Source organism: Leopardus geoffroyi, chromosome A1 (genome assembly GCF_018350155.1).
Source record: "Leopardus geoffroyi isolate Oge1 chromosome A1, O.geoffroyi_Oge1_pat1.0, whole genome shotgun sequence".
In the NCBI taxonomy this organism is placed as follows: domain Eukaryota; kingdom Metazoa; phylum Chordata; class Mammalia; order Carnivora; family Felidae; genus Leopardus; species Leopardus geoffroyi.
The window spans coordinates 189,194,083-189,212,469 of record NC_059326.1 but is presented as its reverse complement, the minus strand read 5'-3'; the positions used below and the strand labels follow the sequence as shown (position 1 = coordinate 189,212,469).

Here is an 18,387-nt window from a genome sequence, read left to right as displayed (position 1 = left end):
CTTCCTCACCTGACCAGGAAAAGATGGCAGCTCAGTCCTCTACCCACATCCCCCGTATCCTCTAAGTAATGGGTGGGTGGGAGGGTGGGTGTTTTTCTTCTTTTCTTTTTTAGTGTAACTAACGTTTTCAACCACATATTTTCTCCCACACCGAGTAAAAAGACAGTCTTTGTAGTTCTGACATTTAGCTATACATTAGAAAACAAGTTGCCACATGCTTTACTTAAAATGCATTTCCATTAACCTAAATTTCAAAAGTAAGATTCATACTACTACTAACTTTAAAAAACTGTATTAAATTCAAATAGGTCCCAAGGCTAATGGAAGCAATTTGTATACCAACCCAAACTGACTGGCCCACTTTTCAAAATACAGGTATGATAATCTTGTGGTTTTAAAAGGACATTTAAATTGAAAGACTGTGAATTTAGTACATAATTATACCAATAGAACCCTTTAACTTGTCAACTTGTAAATCTAAAAGGCTATCAATCATTTCTAAAGAGGAAATAAACCTTAAAATTCCTTGATTGACAGTGCTTACTTTTTATGTAGGGAAAAAAAAAAGGCACAAAAAAAAAAAAGGCAAAAAAAAAAAAAAAAAAAAAAAGCTGCGTAAAGTGGCCAGAAATCCATTTACAAAAGTACATTGTTTTACATAGGTGAGTAAAAAGCCAATAATTACACCTCCAAAAGACACATAAATCAGAGTAAGTACTTTTTCCTCACTTGTATATTTTAAGTTGGAGTGAACTTCAGGTAACTTTTTATTGAAAAGATTTTCCCAAATGCAATGCTTATTGAAGTTGTTAATAGAGTAGCATTTTCATTTAAGACAATGTAATCATTTTTACAAATATGAGATTTAGCCATCTTCTCCCCCTTTCCCCAGCTTCCAAACAGTAAACTTTCAACCTGTCTCTTGTGGAAATTAACTAAAATTATACCCAGGTGTACCAAATCTTTCTATCTATACTAGTATATGAGTTAAAGCACAATATTTATTATTCCTCCCATTTTATGAATTACTTTCTAAACCCTTGAGAAGAATTCTTTTTTCAAATTAGACATGTAGAGGAAAAAGCCATAGAACTCTTCATGCAGGGAAGCTGTTACTCGTAAAATCCATGGTATTTAATCAAGAAATGCATGAGAGGGACAGGAATGAGCACCTAGGTTTAAGTTATATATCACATCCATCCTCCACCCATATTACTAATTGCCATCCAAGATGTTTAACCATAAAAATAGCTTTAAACAATTAAGTGTATCATTTTAATATCTGAAGACATAATTCAGCATTCTGAAAATTCTAATTCTTCTTTTTGTTTTTCAGGCTAAGCCACCAATAAAACTTGAATTGTTGACCTGTTCCTGCAGTTGTTTGCATAATGAATTGATTCCTACCGTGTCAAGAAACGGGTGATTGTTAAATGAATGAATGTCTGACATTATGAGGGGAGGATGTGTTTCTCTGTCCATACAGCCAACTCACAGCAGAATGACCAACACTTAGTATCTGCAATGAGAAGAGCCAATTCAAATATCATATGGAACTAACAGCCAAAGAGCTGAGGAGAAGTCATTCTGCTGCCACAAAACGTAATTAAGATATATTAAACTCATTATTCAAGGGAAATAAGCATCTACTCTATGGAAGTATACTATGTGAAGGGATGTATTTCAGATAGTTAGATAAAGGCTTTTAATTTATTTCCCATGCCTTTATGACTTGCTCTACACTCACGTGTTTCAATATATTAACCTGCCCTTAATTTAGGTATAGACCTTTACAACGGTGTGGTCCAGTGCTATAGACAAAGACAGCATTAAAAATATGCAAGACAAAGCTCATTGTCTTAAATTCAAATGTGCCTGATGAGTTCTCTCATTGCATTGACTAGAGAAAAAAAAAAAAAAAGGATTACTGAATGAGAAGGGTCATCTGATAAAGATTGTTACTTAAAACAAAACAAAGCAAAACCCCCTAAAAACAGATTAAGTGGCTAGGGAGGAGGATGGTAAAATCATGGCATACCCATGGGATGGAATATGATGCAGTCCTCAAAAGCAATGCTACAGGGAAAAAAAATTATTTACTGGCATATAATATACGGCTAGGTTAACAAGCAGATTACAGGAGCATATATACAATATGGTTACTTTTTAAAAAATGAACGTACATAGAATAAAGAAAATATGTCTGTATATAAACTGCTTAACAGTAGTTATTTCCAAAAAGTGGGTCTTAAAGTGCTTTTCTTCCTTCTCTTCGTGCTGTACATTCTCTGAATTTTCCACGATGAACATACATTACTTTTATAATCAGAGAAAAAGGTTAAGAGCAAGAGATTGTTGCCGAGATGGAATGTGACCTCCTTGTATAAAGTAATGACATAAGAAACTATGCCTTAAAAGGGGTCTGTATACCCTTTAATAACCTTGCATAGGTTATTACAGACTATAAGAAAAATAAGTAGTATACTTTTGGCCAGTTGTATAAATATGTGACTATTCATAAACTCTCTGAAAATCAACAGAGAGGGTAACGAGGAGGAATCATAAAGAATGGTATATTTATTTCATCAGTGGGGGTAGTCGTACCTTAGGGACATACGTCTACTCTGCAAGAATGTAATATAAAGTTAATCCCTCAACAAAGTGACCTCATTGTATTCAAGCACAGGGCTCAGGGGGCACCAGTAGAAATGGGACTAATCAATTTTCCCCCTAAAACTTAGGACAATTCTGAGAATCTAGTAGAGAAAGAAAGAAAAACTTAATTGGGCATAATTAACCACAAATAAAGAAGCATGAGCATCTTAGGTTGAAAAAAGAAAAACAGATGAAGCTATAAATGGCGACAGGAAGGCAAGGATGAGAGAGCATTTTGTGACTCCGCTTCCAAATACCTAGTCCATGTTCTCTGAAAAGGGCTTCGGAGGGTGTCATCTGAAACCAGGCAGGGACAGTAGCAGAATAAGGGAGGCTCAGAGGTCTAGAAAACCCTGTAATCCCAAATTGAAAAAGCCCCAATTTTTAAATCATCACAGTAGAATGGGAACAATGTAGGCATCTGAAAAATTCCACATTATAGGAAATTCTCCATTGACTCAATCATCATTTTTAGTGCCCACCATGCATCCAGATGGCATTTGTAGGAATTAACTGTTTTGTGTCACAAAACCAAAAGCCCTTAAAAACAAACTTTCTGAAAGAAATATGCCATCCAGCCCCAAAAGACTGATGAACTGGTCGGCATTTCAGGGGCATCAAAGTCATTACTTTTCAAAGAGTAAAAGTTAATTAAATAGTTAAAAAAAAAATCAAACCCCTACATCTGGCCTTGTGTTGGAACTGTTTATAAATGGCTGTGGGGGCTGGCTTTCCCGGTCTCACAATCTCAAACTCCCCCAGAGGAAATCAGTAACTTTCTATGCAGAACCAATCTAAGCAGAGCCCTTCTTTGGGCTTCAACTGAGGTCCTGGTCAAGACAGAACAGCTCTGATAATACAAAACTATTATTTACAGTGTCCAAGTGTTCATGCAGCATGAAATGCTATATGCAAAGAACATTTAAAATAATGCAATTAGATTTTATGTACGAATACTAATGACAAGATTACAAAATCCAGGGGCACCTGGGTGACTCAGGTGAACATCCATCTCTTGATTTTGGCTCAGGTCATGATCCCAGGGTCGTGGGACTGAGCCCTGTGTTGGGCTCTGCACTCAGCAGGGAGTCTGCTTGGGGTTCCCTCTCTCTCTCTCTCTCTCTCTCTCTCTCTCTCTCTCCCTTTCTCCCTCTGCCCCCTCACCCACTGATGTGCACACGTGCACATGCTCTCTCTCAAAAAAAAAAAAATTACAAAATCCATTCAAAACATCTGTAATGAGTAAATTGTAACTAAATGCCATTTGTGGCCTTTTCATGCCTTTAGTCTTTTTTTAAATCCACTTCACACACATCAAGTAAGGAAATTCTAAGGGGATTTATTTGCAAATTAAAATTTTATAGTCAGAAAGGATGCATTCTCAGTTATGAAAACTGACTTTTCTCTTTTCAGAGTTTCTTTTTAGAGAAATCACTCCTCTGTCCTTCTGAACTTCTTGAATACTTCATTCCTGGAAACAATGGAAATGAGGGGCTGGAGAGCTGTGTTCCCAAACAGCACAGGAAAAGCTCTTTCGGTGCCATTCCAATGTTAGCGCAGAGTTCCCCTGCTTTTATAGCTCAGAGACTCGCTGCAGCGCTTTAACATATTTCTGGGGTTTTAATTTCCTTTTTTTAATGGTTGTGTGACATGATGTCATTTTGACTGGAAATAAAAAGAAATGCAGATATTAGGAAGGTAATATTTATATTCTATTGCCATTTAATGTCCAAACAAATATCTAGACTCTATGCCAAGTAATAAATAAAACCTCATAGCACAGGCAATGATAAAACCAGCACCTGGGTCTCCGAGCTTCCCTGGTGACTACTCTATATTTGAACTAAAGGAGTAACAGCAGAGCATTTCCCTTCAAGGCAGATCCATTCTGGGCATGAGAGTTATTACATATGTGTTAGGCGAGCCTTTTTGTTCCATAATGGCCCCATTTTTCCCTCAGTCACTAAATTAACAACTAGAGGTAAACAATAAAACAGCAAGTTATCTTCACAAACCTATCTTGAAGACTGACTTTAAAATATATAAACCGAAAAATCAACCAGAAACCTAAACAAGAGCCAGAAATATGGTTAATGAAGAAATCTGTTGCATTTCCAGTCACTTAGATATTTCATTATCTTCCTAGATGTTTAGCGCATGAACAGTATTCCGGTCGTCTCTTCTGTGGAAGTGAGCGACACACTCTTTAAGAAACCTAAAACCAAATCCCCTGCAAGCAGAGCCCTGCTTTCAATGTGAAATACTTTTACAACCCAGTTCCCTGCCTCAAGCGCCAGTCAGGTTCGGGAGAGGTTTGGGAAGAGGCTCACCGCGCTGCAGAAGCTGTAACTGAACCAGGAGGGTGTCAGGATGAAGCCAACATGGGCAGAATATACCAACATAGGAGCCAAAGGAAAATTTCCAAACTGGGTTTGAACACGCCCTGACTTCTTATTTGTAGTTTTCAAACTTCTCGATGTGTGGCAAAAAGTCTGAGACTCAAAAACCAAGCAAAGGAATTACTACTTCTCTCTACCAAAGGTACAATCAGAGGTACTAGTTGGCTTGTGTGGCTAAGTCCTTTCCACAAAGAGTGGGGCCAGGGGTACATAGGAGGTACAAACTGAGGAGAGAAAGTGAGGGGGCGGGGGGGGGGGGGGGGGAAGCGGATCAAAGCCCAGGATGATGACGTGCTGGGGCTCCTGGAGAAAGAGCTGGAAGACCCTGAGGGCTGTCAGCTGGAATGCAAAGAGCTTATGTACCTTTAGAAATTAAGAACTCTTCCACAAGCAAGAGCAATCAAGAGCCGGAAGAAAGAGTTGAGCGACATACTTTTGTTTTTTTAAAATGGAAACAGCTTTAGTGTTTCTCAAAAAGTAATACATTCTTATTGTATAAAAAATACAAAAGAAACACAAAAAAGAGGAAAAAACAATACCCCATGATACTCCTATTCATATGTAACCACTGCTTATATTAGTACCCACGCTTTCAGACATTTTCGCAATACTGTTTTATATAAATACAGATTATATACATATTTATATCCACCTCAATCTTTCCAGGGGTCATGGCATATTGCATTATATAGATGGCCATATTTTATGTAAAAAATCCTCTGTTAATGGGGGTGTATGCTTCCCCCCCCAACCCCTGCAAAGTTTCACTGATGTAAGAAGTACTATATTGAAAAATAGGAGAGATTCTTAGATAAAAGAATATGCACATTTTCAAGTCTTTTGATACATATATTTCCTAACTATCCTTTACAAAATGTATACCAATTTACACTTAAGACAGGTTACAACTAATTTTTAAGTTTTTACATCCTAAACCTCAGTTATACTCTAAGTTATAAGGACCTCTGAAGATTTTTAATAGACGTTAATAATCATAATGATTACTTGTTGAGGTGTCATTTTAAACATACCCTGAGGTCACATAATACTGTTTTCCCAGTAATATCAAGAGCTTTATAGACATTATCTCAGTGATTCCTTCAATATGCTGTGCCATAAATGTCAAAAATCATCGCTCCCAATTGGGATTTGAGAAACTGAGGCACAGACAGTGCTAACTGTATAAATCAGAACAAAAGCCTCGGTGCTTTACTTACTCTTCCAGGATGACTACTTTATTTTAATATTAATGAATCCCAATTTGCAACATATTGACAAGTTCTGCTAGCAAATCCATTAAATGGCTTCTTTGTCACTCAGTATCTGTGAAATGGAAACCTGCCCCGAGGAGGAACCCTTATGCACAGACCCCTGACTTTGTACAGGTGAGCAAGTCACTTAGCCTGACTTGGCCACTTATGACTCAGCCATCGACAAACATGAACCCTCTCGGGGGAGGCCACCCTCGTATTTGAAACTTTTCCCACAAATGACCAAAAAGCTGAGTTTTCTGTCATGTTTGAGTTGGGCTCTCAAAGGTTGATTTGTCCTTTGGGAAAAAGAGAACACAGAATGCTGTTAAGATACATAAAACCCACTGATTTCATGTCACAACCAGTTGGTATTTTCTAGATGATTCTTGGCGAGAAGTCACTGGCAGAAGTGGAACAACTCTCCATAAACAGACCCCCTTATCGCCCTGGAGGGTTAAGCTCTGTCTAAAATGGGAAGTAGGTGAATGTACAATAATTAGGGAAAACTGTACTGCTCTCTAATTGTAATAAAGTTGATGAGAAAAGTTGCCCCTGTTATTGCATATGATGTGCTCTGAACAGCTTGGCCTTTCAGGAGTCTTAATTTAGATTTCCAAATTTGATACAAGTTTAAAACTAAAATTAAATCCCTCAAGCAAACAGAAGCTTAAAGATCTTCATGATTTTTTTTTTTTTTTGCCTTTCAATCTTTTTCACTTTATGATTTAAAAAAAAAAAAAAAAAAAATTTGTGATTAGGTTTCCAAAGCCAGATTTGCTCATTTGAACTAGAAGAGAAGGATGATTTTCACCATGTAATTGATGATGGTGTTTAAGTATTGAAAGCCAACACAGTCTGTCTTTCTTAGCATTTAAGGATAAATCTATAATTTTCTTCCCGACTGGCATATCTTCTGATATAACAGGAGTAATATTCCTTCTATAATTGTTCTTCAGATTTCTTTCCAAAGAGTTTTGACAATAACTGTTATCAAGGGGGTAAAATCACACAGCCTGTCTGATAAACATGTTTTCTTGCGTTCCCACCCCAGCGAGTGCTTGACACCGTAGTTTTATCATCCAGTGTGTGTTCAGAATGAGCTTAGAACAGCAATTGCCGGGAATAGGCAGGCGATAAACCGCATTGATTTAACACATCTTGTTTTCAATCATGCTTGGATTTTCTGAGCACGCATTTTTCCTGTACTCTGGCTTGTAGCTTTTATCTGACGAGCTGATCCCTTTTCACTGGAAAATGAAAAGGTCGCACAATAAGACACGGTTTACTGGAACTTGAACACGCACCAGGGAAAGTATTTTAGATAAATACTGTCAGACATAGTGGAGCTGAATTTCAACAACACAATTGCTAAACAACAATACTTATTACTCTCGTAGAACAAGCTACCAGTAACTTATGGCTCTCAGCAGGGAACAGCACCAAGTCTCGACTCCAAAGCTAAAAAACCCTTCTCTGAGCCCCGCACTAACCAAGCACAGAGTTCTGGGCTAAGGTCCTACTTGTGATTGTTAATATCACGGTTTTATGAGACAACTCAAAAAATTACTCCTACTGTTCACAGAGCTGCTTCCTCCAAACCGGTGGACAGGTTTCAGAAGAGCTGGATAATGATGTTATAGCAGGATTCTCTAGATAGATTGAGAGGGGAAAAAGTCCCAAGAAAAGTGACTCCAAATAATCCATTAATCCACTAATAAGACAGGAATAGGGATTAGAGGATTAACTGATTATTCGGTAGTATTTTAATAAGTTAAAGAGCACTTATAACAAGTATGTTACCTAGAGAGCTACAATGGCTTTGCAGATAAGCCTAGACGTTATCATCAGCCTACAGTCCAACTAAATGGCATCTTGATATAAAATAAATGAAGTCAGCCATTTTCAGTATTGACCTGACTTACATGATTATTACTGCTGTGTATCATTAGCTTCAGACTCAAGTCTCCTCTACCTGAACAGAGTCAGAACCCTTTTCTCTGTAGCCTTAACACACATATGTTGTGATTATATCTTTATTCATTATCTACTCCAGAGCTTCTCAGACTTTCTCCACTCATAGCACCTTGGGCAGCTCAGCAATCTTTCCACAGCACCTCCAAGTGGAAAGAAATGCTCAGCAGCTCTGTTTATTAACTACTTAGGTCCAAACCGCCTAATATTTATATCCTAACAACATAGCAGCCATTTGAAAAACAATACAAAGAAATTGGAAGAAAAAATAATATAGTAATATTTTTATTTCATTCTAAAACAATCACAGCTACTTTCTAATGGGATATGTGTGCTTCTGTCGAGCACTGCATAACTTCTTAAATTTTGGAATAAGACTGGATACCACCACCCTCTTTCCTCTTCTGCATTAATTTTTACATGAGACTTCCATCTGATCACAGTAATTGCTGATAACTAAGCTTTGCAAAGCTATGGCACTATGACAAGGAATGCAGTGCAATCTAATGTTAAGATATGCACTACCTTGAACTAGTAATTTGTGTGGTATCCAATAGACTTACAGTGTTACATGGTTCCCTCAAATTTAAAATACCCCACGGCACTCCTGTTGCATTCATTTATGTGTTTCTTTTCTTCCAACAATTATTATAGCAGCAACATTAGCTAAACGCCTCCTAAGGACTTACTATGTGCCAAGCACTTTACATGGATTGACCTATCTAATCTTTACCACAACCCTACAGTGAATAGCTACTGTTATTCCCATTGCACAGAGAGGAACCTGAGACTTAGAAGAGTTAAGTATCTTGCCTAAATCCGCAGAACTGAGGAGTGAAAACCCAAGCAGTCTGACTCTGGAGCCCTGTTCTTAACCTCTTTGCTAGACCAGCCAAGTTAGGCCTCCAGAACAGGCCTCTAATAATTTTGGCCCCCAGGACTTTTCCTATGCTTTACTTGCTCTCCATAGCCCCTTCTATCTGCAATCTGTTCTAGTCCTTTCCTTGTATGTCTTGCATGTGTCTTAACACATATCCCATAGAGAAACCTCTGTCACCTACCCCAGACTTCATCTGACTTGCATTTCTCTAACAGCACACTCTTCTTCCCTTTTGGAGTAAACAAAGCTAGATTTGCATCCAGGCTACATCGCTGACCAGTGATACACCTTTTGTTTTTTGGGTTTTTTTGGTTTTTTAGAGAGAGAGCACGCAAGTAGGGGAGAAGGGCAGAGGGAGAAAGAGAATCTTAAGTGCACTTCACACTCAGCATGGAGCCTGACACAGGGCTTGATCCCATGACTGTGGGATCATGATCTGAGCTAAAATCAAGAGATGGACACTCAACCAACTGAGCCACCCAGGTGCCCCAGTGACATGCCTTTTGGAAAAGTCACTTACATTCTTTAAGTTTTCCTTATCTATAAAGGGAAGATTTGATGTGGTGCTATTTGTACAGTGCTTAGCACATAATAAACACTTAACAGGCAGTTATTATTACCATTAATAGAATACCTGCCATGTGCTAGAAATAAGGGCAGATGTGGGGAATACAGAATTAGACTATTCACATATTTCCCATTCTCAAGAACTCCCAGATCTAGAGGGGCAGAAAGACACAGATTTCAAAACAACATGATAAATAAGATGCAGTATTCTAGGAGAACATCAAGTATGCTTCACTTGTCCCTGGGCTTCAGCCTTTCTTCTTTCACTTAAACTAATTTGAAATTATAGTTCAGAGAATTCATCACCTCTAATTCTCAAATTTCACTCTAAAATAGAGCTCTGCCTGGAGAAGACACAAGTGTTTTAAAACAATATAAATCCTGTGACCAGATGGGAACAAAGGAAAAAGTAAGAAACACCTAATTAAGATGGGATTCTTTCCCAGACTTGGGATATTTTACATTGCTTAATCCAATAAAACTGGATTTTTTGCTGTATATAAAGTTGTATGATGAAGAAGATAAAAAGAAAGACAAGTACAACCCAAGCCCAGTTTCCTGTGTATCCCCAGCTAGAGACAATTGAGTTGGAAAAACTCTTCTAGGCACCATGATATACACACTTGAGGAGTACATAATCCAGGGGGGAACCAGGCCTGTAATCAGCACAGAGGAAGGAAAACAATAATTCTCTGTAGTGGAGTCAAGGACACATTTATCAAAGAAGTCATATTTAAGTTGAAAGTATAAGGATAAATAGAATTTTTCTACTGAAAAGGGTGGGAAAAGCATTCCAGGCAAAAGGAACAGCATGAGCAAAGGCAAGAGCTATAAAAGGACATGATGTGTTCAAATAAGGTTGAATAATACAGTTTGTGGAGAGCAGAGCTTAAACACTGGGAGGAAAGTACTGAAGAGTAACTGTGAGTAACATACTGGCCTTGAGTGTCATATAAGAACTTTATCTGGTAGGCAATAAGGAGCTCTTTCAGGTTTTCCACACCATAAGAGTGACACAATCAGATCTATATTTCAAAGGCATAACCACAGAAGTCCAATGAAAGATGGATTTTTAAAGTCAGTACTTTTGTGATAATCCAAATGGAAAATGAAGGACCATCTAAGGATGAAGTGATCATGGAGAAAAAGCAGATTTCAGAGGTATGTTAGAATAGAATTTATATGACTTCAGTAACATATTAGGTGTGAGGAATAAGAAAGGATGGAGAATGACTCTAGCATTTCTAATATATCTGACTGAGTGGATAGAGTAGCCATTCAGCAAGATAAAGAATGCAAGAAGAAAATTACATACGGAAGGAAAAAATGATGAGTTCCATTTCAAACATGCTTTTTAGGTGCCAGTAGCGCATTCATGTAAAAATCTTTAGTAGGCAGTTGGAAACAAAGGACTGAAACTCAGGAAAAAGATCAAGGATGGAGTTGATGTTATAGACAATGTCAAGATATAGGCCTCTAATACCTGAAACTACTAGTGTGAGAATAAAACCAGGGACAGACAGTGCTATAGTAAACAATAACTGTTAAGGAATAGTTAGAAAAAGATTCAGAGACAAAGGACAAAGGCAGGTCAAAAAAGTAGAAGGAATACCAGGAGAGAAAATGATGGCACTGAAATCAAATGGGGAGCTTAAAATGACAGGGGTTGTCCGCACTAATCTGATCTAACTGGGTAATCAACCAGAGGTCTGACGAGAAACTGTCAAATGTAGACCATTCCAAGATCATGAGTGTAGGTGACAAACACAACTTTAGGAAACTCGTGAATGCCTTAATCCAGAGGGTCTAGTTTTCTTTTATCTCACTCAACAATCCCCAAAGATCTGAACATACCAAGAGAGTAAGGGTTTGGCAAACCTGTTTGCCCAACTGAAGCTTAGCTAATCACGAGAGGTATAAGAGACATAGAGGACACTCAATTCCAGATTGGAGTCAAGTCAGTCCCAACAATAGTGTAGAATTCCAGGTGTCCTGAGGCAAAAGTTATAATGCCAAGTTCACATTCAGATTTGATCATTCCTTTTAGTATGGTAGGAGGGGTGAAGATGAGGGGATTTCCATGGCTCTTTTTTTTTTTTTTTTTTTTTCTGCTCCTGATCTTGACACCTGTCTTTTAAGAAGTGGATAAAACCAAGTTGGTCACTCACCGGTTACCTCAATGAGGTTCTTGTTCTACTGCTTCTAACTCACCCCAAATTTGGAGTTGTAAACCACAGAGGAATGGGTCTCCTTGACCAAAATGTTGACAAAATACATCTGTATATGTAGCCAGAATTTAATCTTCTTTAGATTCTGGTGGTCTTAATATTGGTCCCTGATGACTTACAATCAATAGATGTTTAGTTAAGCAATTCACTTGTTTTGGAGTGACAGTTATTGTGTGGGCAATGGGTATGTGGCCACTTCCGCAATAACCCCACGTCTCCTGACGGAGTGAACATTACAATCACACATTTGTTGCTATTAGCTCATGAGATGCTGGAAACCAATTTTAAAAAGCAAGTAATAAAGCACCACATAAAAAATAATGGCGTAATTACTTCTTGGTCAGGTTAAACCTACCGTGACGATAAAAACCAAAGGGAACAGCAAGCATCATAAGTGGGTTTGCTGTAAATTTGACACTGGTTCTGACCTTCAGAAAGGAAAAGCCTAGAACCATCCACCTAAGCCAGGTGCACAGAAGACTATTTGTGTTGTATACCTTTACTGAGTTTCTGTAAAAGCCTATGTCAACTCTTAAGAGCTAAAGAGAATGTCTCAGTCACTAATTTACTGACCCAAAGCCTTCCAGATTCCTATTTGAACTTAGGCCCCAAGAAGAAGGGATCTAGAAAGAGCATCAGAGAGCAGTCACCATGCTGATAGCATTTGTCCTCTAAATACAAAGGAAAAAAAAAAAAGGAAGTGGGGGTCTAACTGGAACATGGAACACACTGTCCAGGAGGTAAAGGAAACACTGGCTATTGCTGACGATCTGTGAGCAAACACCCTGGTGGGCCACTAACGTAAACAGAAAAAACAAACCAGCCTCCACTTCTAGGCTGTGATCTTTTCCACTTCTCATCCCAAGTGTTTGAAGACTTCCCTAATCCACATGAAATACCAAGGACAGGTGGGTATAGGGGAGATAGGCTTAGTCAAAGTTATGCCAGAAACTTTTAAGGATTGTATGGCACAATCCATATTTAAGGATATCATGATTGTTTTCATTCATTGGCAAGTGCTGCTTTTGTTTATTTCCAGCTCTTGAGAAGACATTTAGTTAATATCTCCGTTTTGCCCTTTTAAGAGTTGCAAATGGTTCTCCTAAGATATGTGTATCGTGAATAGACTTTATGATAGTATGCTGTTGGAGAATAGCATTATTCTGCTCATAGAGCAATAGTAAACTAATTTTTACTAAGAAAGGTCACTTTGATACTTTGATGGGTTAAATTCTCAAGGACAGAAACTTGCATGGAGATACACTATACACTGATGGTTAGTTAGAAGTGAGGGCAGCTTTTTGGTGGGCAAATTGGCTGTGGGTGGAGAGGATGAAGGGCTAAGCCTAGAGACTGAACCATCATTGAATTCAGAGATATCCCCCAAAGTAGGCCTGGAGGCTACACAAATCATTCCTAACAAGTCTATTTTTCCAAGTGGGTGCAGGCCCACACCAGCCTTGTCAGCCTTCAGAAATGTCATCTTGTGTTTCAAAAAGACACCATTCCTGTTCCGACTGACTCCCCTGGACCTTCTTCCTTTAAACTGGAAGTAGAAACTGAAATTCTCCAAACTGAATCTCCCAATCCTCTCTAAATTAATGGGTGTAATGGAGCTTCTTAAAATAGATAGTAAATGGGAACGAGGAACAAGAAGTGACCTTCCTTCCATATTTTCTCTCTATAATCTGTTTGCCCCTATTGGAGGCTGGTGAATTTAGAGAAAGTGAAAATGCATATTTAACTTTATCTGTGGCAATCACTTTGCCTGAGGCCACTGTGTCAGATATCATTGCTGGGTTTTTCAGGAGGTTGGGACATATGTGTAGGGGGGAGAGACCAAGCTTGATAAACCACTGACCTATTCCCAGATGGAAAATTTTTATGATTACATTGGCACAATAGGCACTGTGACCCTTTAAGAATAAAATCAAACATACTGGATTGGATTTTTCAAAAGCTACCAAAACAACTTTTAGGTAAGAATACATTTCTTTAAGCCTCCTTTCTAACTCTGGAATTAACAACTTGATCTTGATATGGTCAGGAGAGGGACACATCCATTCAATCAATTTCAGAACTTTACTGCTGCAAAGAGCCCTTCTTTTCCAGCAAACACAACCAAGTTTGGAGACCCTAAGTGGCCAATGCAAGATCAAACAGCCAGTTAACAGTTAAATCAGAAGAAAAACTCAAGTGCTGCAACCCAATCTACCCTAAATCCCCTACATCAGTCTTCCATGTAAGCTTGATTTAAAATAAAAAGTATCATTTATTGAGAAATGGTACTTGCCACTCCACTTTTGTTAACTTATTTTTTTTTTCTTCAACACCCTGAGAGGTAGGTATTCCTATTTTACAGATGAAAAAACTGAGGCTGTTAATCTGGGTTGAGGGAAAAGAAGTGTGATTAAATTGCACCTATGGCAAAGGACATCAAACCTGCCTTTCAGACAGAAACATCTTAATTACAAGATCCATCTCCTATAAATGCTGTCCATTTCAAACCCAAATGGCCCTGCCATTTTATAAAATGAACACTAACTATACGGAAGACCAACAAAGGCTCCCAGGATCCTGAAGGCATCATGGGGCATGTCTATAAGGTGTCCACATTTTTTTTGAAACCAATACCAGTCTCTCTTAAAGTCTGTTTTGCAAAAACACCTGGGATTAAAAACAATGTGCTCTGACTTGACCTAAATTCTCATAATGAAAATGTGATCCAAATTGTAGTCCATAGTGATTGATGCACAACTAGAATGTACCAGAGACTGGATTTAGCATTATATTATATATCATTAAGTTGTAGCCATCCCTATGAAGTCTATATTGTCATCCTCACCATTTCTGCAGCTAAGTGAAGTCCCTGAGGACCAGGATTCACACCCGGGCAGTCTGTCTCCAGTACCCACCCACTTGTTCACCCTTTACACTGGATTGCCCCCGCAGAAGTATTTAGCTAATGCACCGGAAGAGATGATGTTCTCCTTCCCTTCAGGACAACATGCAAGAAAACAAACAACAAAAGATGCCTCAAGCAAAACTATCCAGCTTCAACCAGAAAATATACATACATACAAAACATGCTATATAAAGACTAGACTCCAGTAAGACACAAGTTTAAAAAAGGACATTTTCCAAAATGGATCATGCTTAAGCCCAAAGCCATTTTCTGCGAGGTGTGTGGTGGTGATGTCATCCATAAGAAAGATGAGAAATGACACACACTTCTCCATTATCACCTTCCAGCTTGTTTAATCTCACCTGGCAAGTTTTCTTTAATCAAGTAACTTGAAAATCGTATGGAATCTTGAGGCAGCTCTGGGTAACATGGGTGGAATTCTGATATGCTTTCTTCATTAACTGCTCATACCCCAGAAATGAGAATAAAGCCTCTCTTCCTGGGGAGTCTTTTAACTGGGGGGAAAAAAACCCTTATCTTAATTGAATGCACACATCAGTTAACTATCTTCGGATTCACAAACCATTAGTGTTCCATTTTCACAGAACGTCCTCCTCTTTCTGGCTTGTTGAAAAGCTGGTGCTCCTGGGGCTGTGCTTAGAGGAATGTGAGATTCAGCAGCAATGTAGAGGGGACAGGAGAGAAGAAGGGAATGCATTAAGCCCTATCTTCACAAGCAAATGAGCATTCTGGGGCAGAGCAGAGAGAACAGCGAGCAATGCTGTCCTTGCAAAACTGACATCCTCCTTGCATCCCCTCCAATCGACTGCTCTGAGTCGATTGCAAGGGAATCACAAATAATGCCATTCTGCCCCCTGAATACCAGTTAAGCAGGTTTCAAATGTGCCTATGGAGGGAAGACAAGACTTGCAAATAGGGTTTCGTGAATGTACAAGGATGGTACAATGATAAGGGGGGAGTGGGGTGGGTAGAAAAACTAATTGCACATTTCTCTCCTGAAATATTTGGCCTGCTGCAGAGTTCCACTTTTCTTTCCCTCTCCAAAGGAGAAAGATCTTAGTAGGGGTTGAGGTGTGTCCCCAAAAGACTCCCGTCAGATTGCTCCCCATGGCATGGCAAGTCCCTGTGGAAGAGACCCAAAACTGAAAGCTGTTCTATGCCAGGGGCAGCAAGCCTCTTGAGGAAGAAATATGCCAGCTGTACCTCTTACTGAGTATGTAAGTCAGAAGGGTGGGAGATTGTGACCCTGATGAAAGCATTTGTAATTAGACTTTGTGAGAGATATAAGCATGCTTAAGTTCTTATTGCATGTGGAATGATTTGGGCTCTATTGAACTTTTTAAAAAATTGTCATGAAAATATTAGAGGCCATCAGGAAGATCTAGTTCCCAAAATATGCAATGCCATCTTTTTAGCCTGATTTTGCTTTTGAAATACATTCAGAATCTGACTGTGTTCCCTTAGCCAAGATTCTAAAATCAACTGTAACTGTAATTCCATGAACGCAGAAAGGAGATCTCTGACTCACTATAGCCCTGACCTTGGGCTTTGGTATTGAAGGCACCAAATCAGGTCATTTGAATCCCAGGCCAACCACCCTACAATGAAAACCACACTCAGTAGGAAACTATGTGAAAGTGGGGTTCCAGTACACCTGCTAGTAATGCCATTAGTTGTGACATAAGTCAATAAGCTCCCATAGCCTTTAGGATTTGGAGAAAACAAAATACCGGTATTACATGAGGGAGATAAACACACACTGAATAACAGCAGTTATGAGTTTCCTTTACGTAGCAGGAATATTTTCTTGGCTGTGGGATTTAGAATGTCAACAAGGGAGGCTGGGCATGCCAATTCTCTGAGTTTCATTAGCCTGCCAGAATATTTAGAGGTCTGGGCAAGGTAAACTCACTTTCTCACATTTGTGCTGAAGGAGAGCTGCTACAGACTTACCCCAATCTGAGTATTAAATTATCTTTCCTCATGATGACACCAACACTGAAACTTTATAGAGAGCCTCTTTTATAGTCAGCAGTATGGGACACTGGATTTATTTCCCTTTGGACAATGAGATTGTAGTTAGCATAACACCAGTGACTCCAACATCAATCCTCTGTCAAAAATAGTTTTATGAAGGCCAGAGAGAGGTTGGGCATAAAGGAGACACACCCAGTTGTGGACATATAAACACTGAAAGAGAAACTAAAATCAATCCTGTAAACAGAAGTCAAAGCTTTCTTGAGGTCATTAAAGACCTACATTTTGATATTCCAACAGGAGGATATTTACTGAAATATCAGGTCAATTCTTAAAGGAGAGCTGGTCCCGGTGGAGTTTATTTGTGGTCTTCTGTCCAATGTCCATTAGACAGGGTCCTTGACTTTAGTAGAGTGGATCCAAATAAATTCTAAGAAAGGAAATGGATTCCATCCTCTCTGTTTACTTTATTACTATTGATTTCTGAATTCCCTCCAATCTCTTTCCTAACTGAGCAGATAATATACATTTAGTACCAAAGGTAATTAATCCAAAATGAACCTAGTTTGCAGCTGCATGATAAAAAAGAGAAAGAATGGCAATAGATTAAATACTTACACATTAAAAGGTATGGCCGATTGTATTAATATGTACAAGAGTTTTAATATGCTTGCTTTATAGCTAGATATAACTTCCTCAACTAATCACAAGTTCATTTGTATGCTTGGACATATTTTATTTCCACTATTCTATATTTTGTAGCACTATTTTGTAGTGCAAATATTAAAATAATAAAAACAAGATCATCTGAAATATATATTTTTTTAAATCTACTTTGTACTAAAAGGAACCATTGAGGACAATTTTTAAAAGTGTTTAAAAAGAAAAAAATTAAAATTAAAAAAATACAAGTATTTAAAAAGGGTTAGAATAGTTAGTTGCCAGAAGTGAAGTGGTTTTTAAAGCATCAAACTTACAAAAAAAGAAGAAGCGTATCATGTTAAAAGTATATATAAAACAACATAAATATTCAGCAATAGAGGAATAGATAAATTTAGTAAATCCACACTCTGGGAGATTATACAGCCCTTAAACACTATGTTTATGAAGAAGTTATAATGTGTGGGAAAATGCTTAGTAGGCTACATAAAAAAAAACAGGATGTAAAACTGTGTGTGTATATACACATATACAGTATAACCACAAAGAAGAAAAAAAAGTTTATATACATTTGTTATGCATAGAAAAAATATGAAAGAAGGAATGAAAATGTTAGCTGTGGTTATCTCTGGGTGACAGGTAGTGAATAATGTTAATTCCTCTTATTCTATCCAATTATTCTCCAGATTTTCTATAACTGTCATACATCCTGGCTCAAAATTATCTGAACCCTCATATGCCAGGGCGTCTATGTCGGTTCCTCTTTGAAAACCTGCCCATTTACAGGCAGGGTAAGTTTTCTGCACAGTCCTACCATGTGTGTCCAAATGTTGGACAACGGGGATTATCACACTTTTAATAACAGTGTAAA

General features: G+C 38.2%; 1 protein-coding gene across 11 annotated transcripts in view; it reads right to left on the bottom strand.

Annotated features, from left to right (window-relative positions):
- The window catches only part of EBF1 (EBF transcription factor 1), a 388,691-nt gene that overhangs the window by 32,476 nt on the left and 337,828 nt on the right, over positions 1-18,387 (bottom strand). The gene's annotated exons all lie outside the window — the stretch shown is intronic.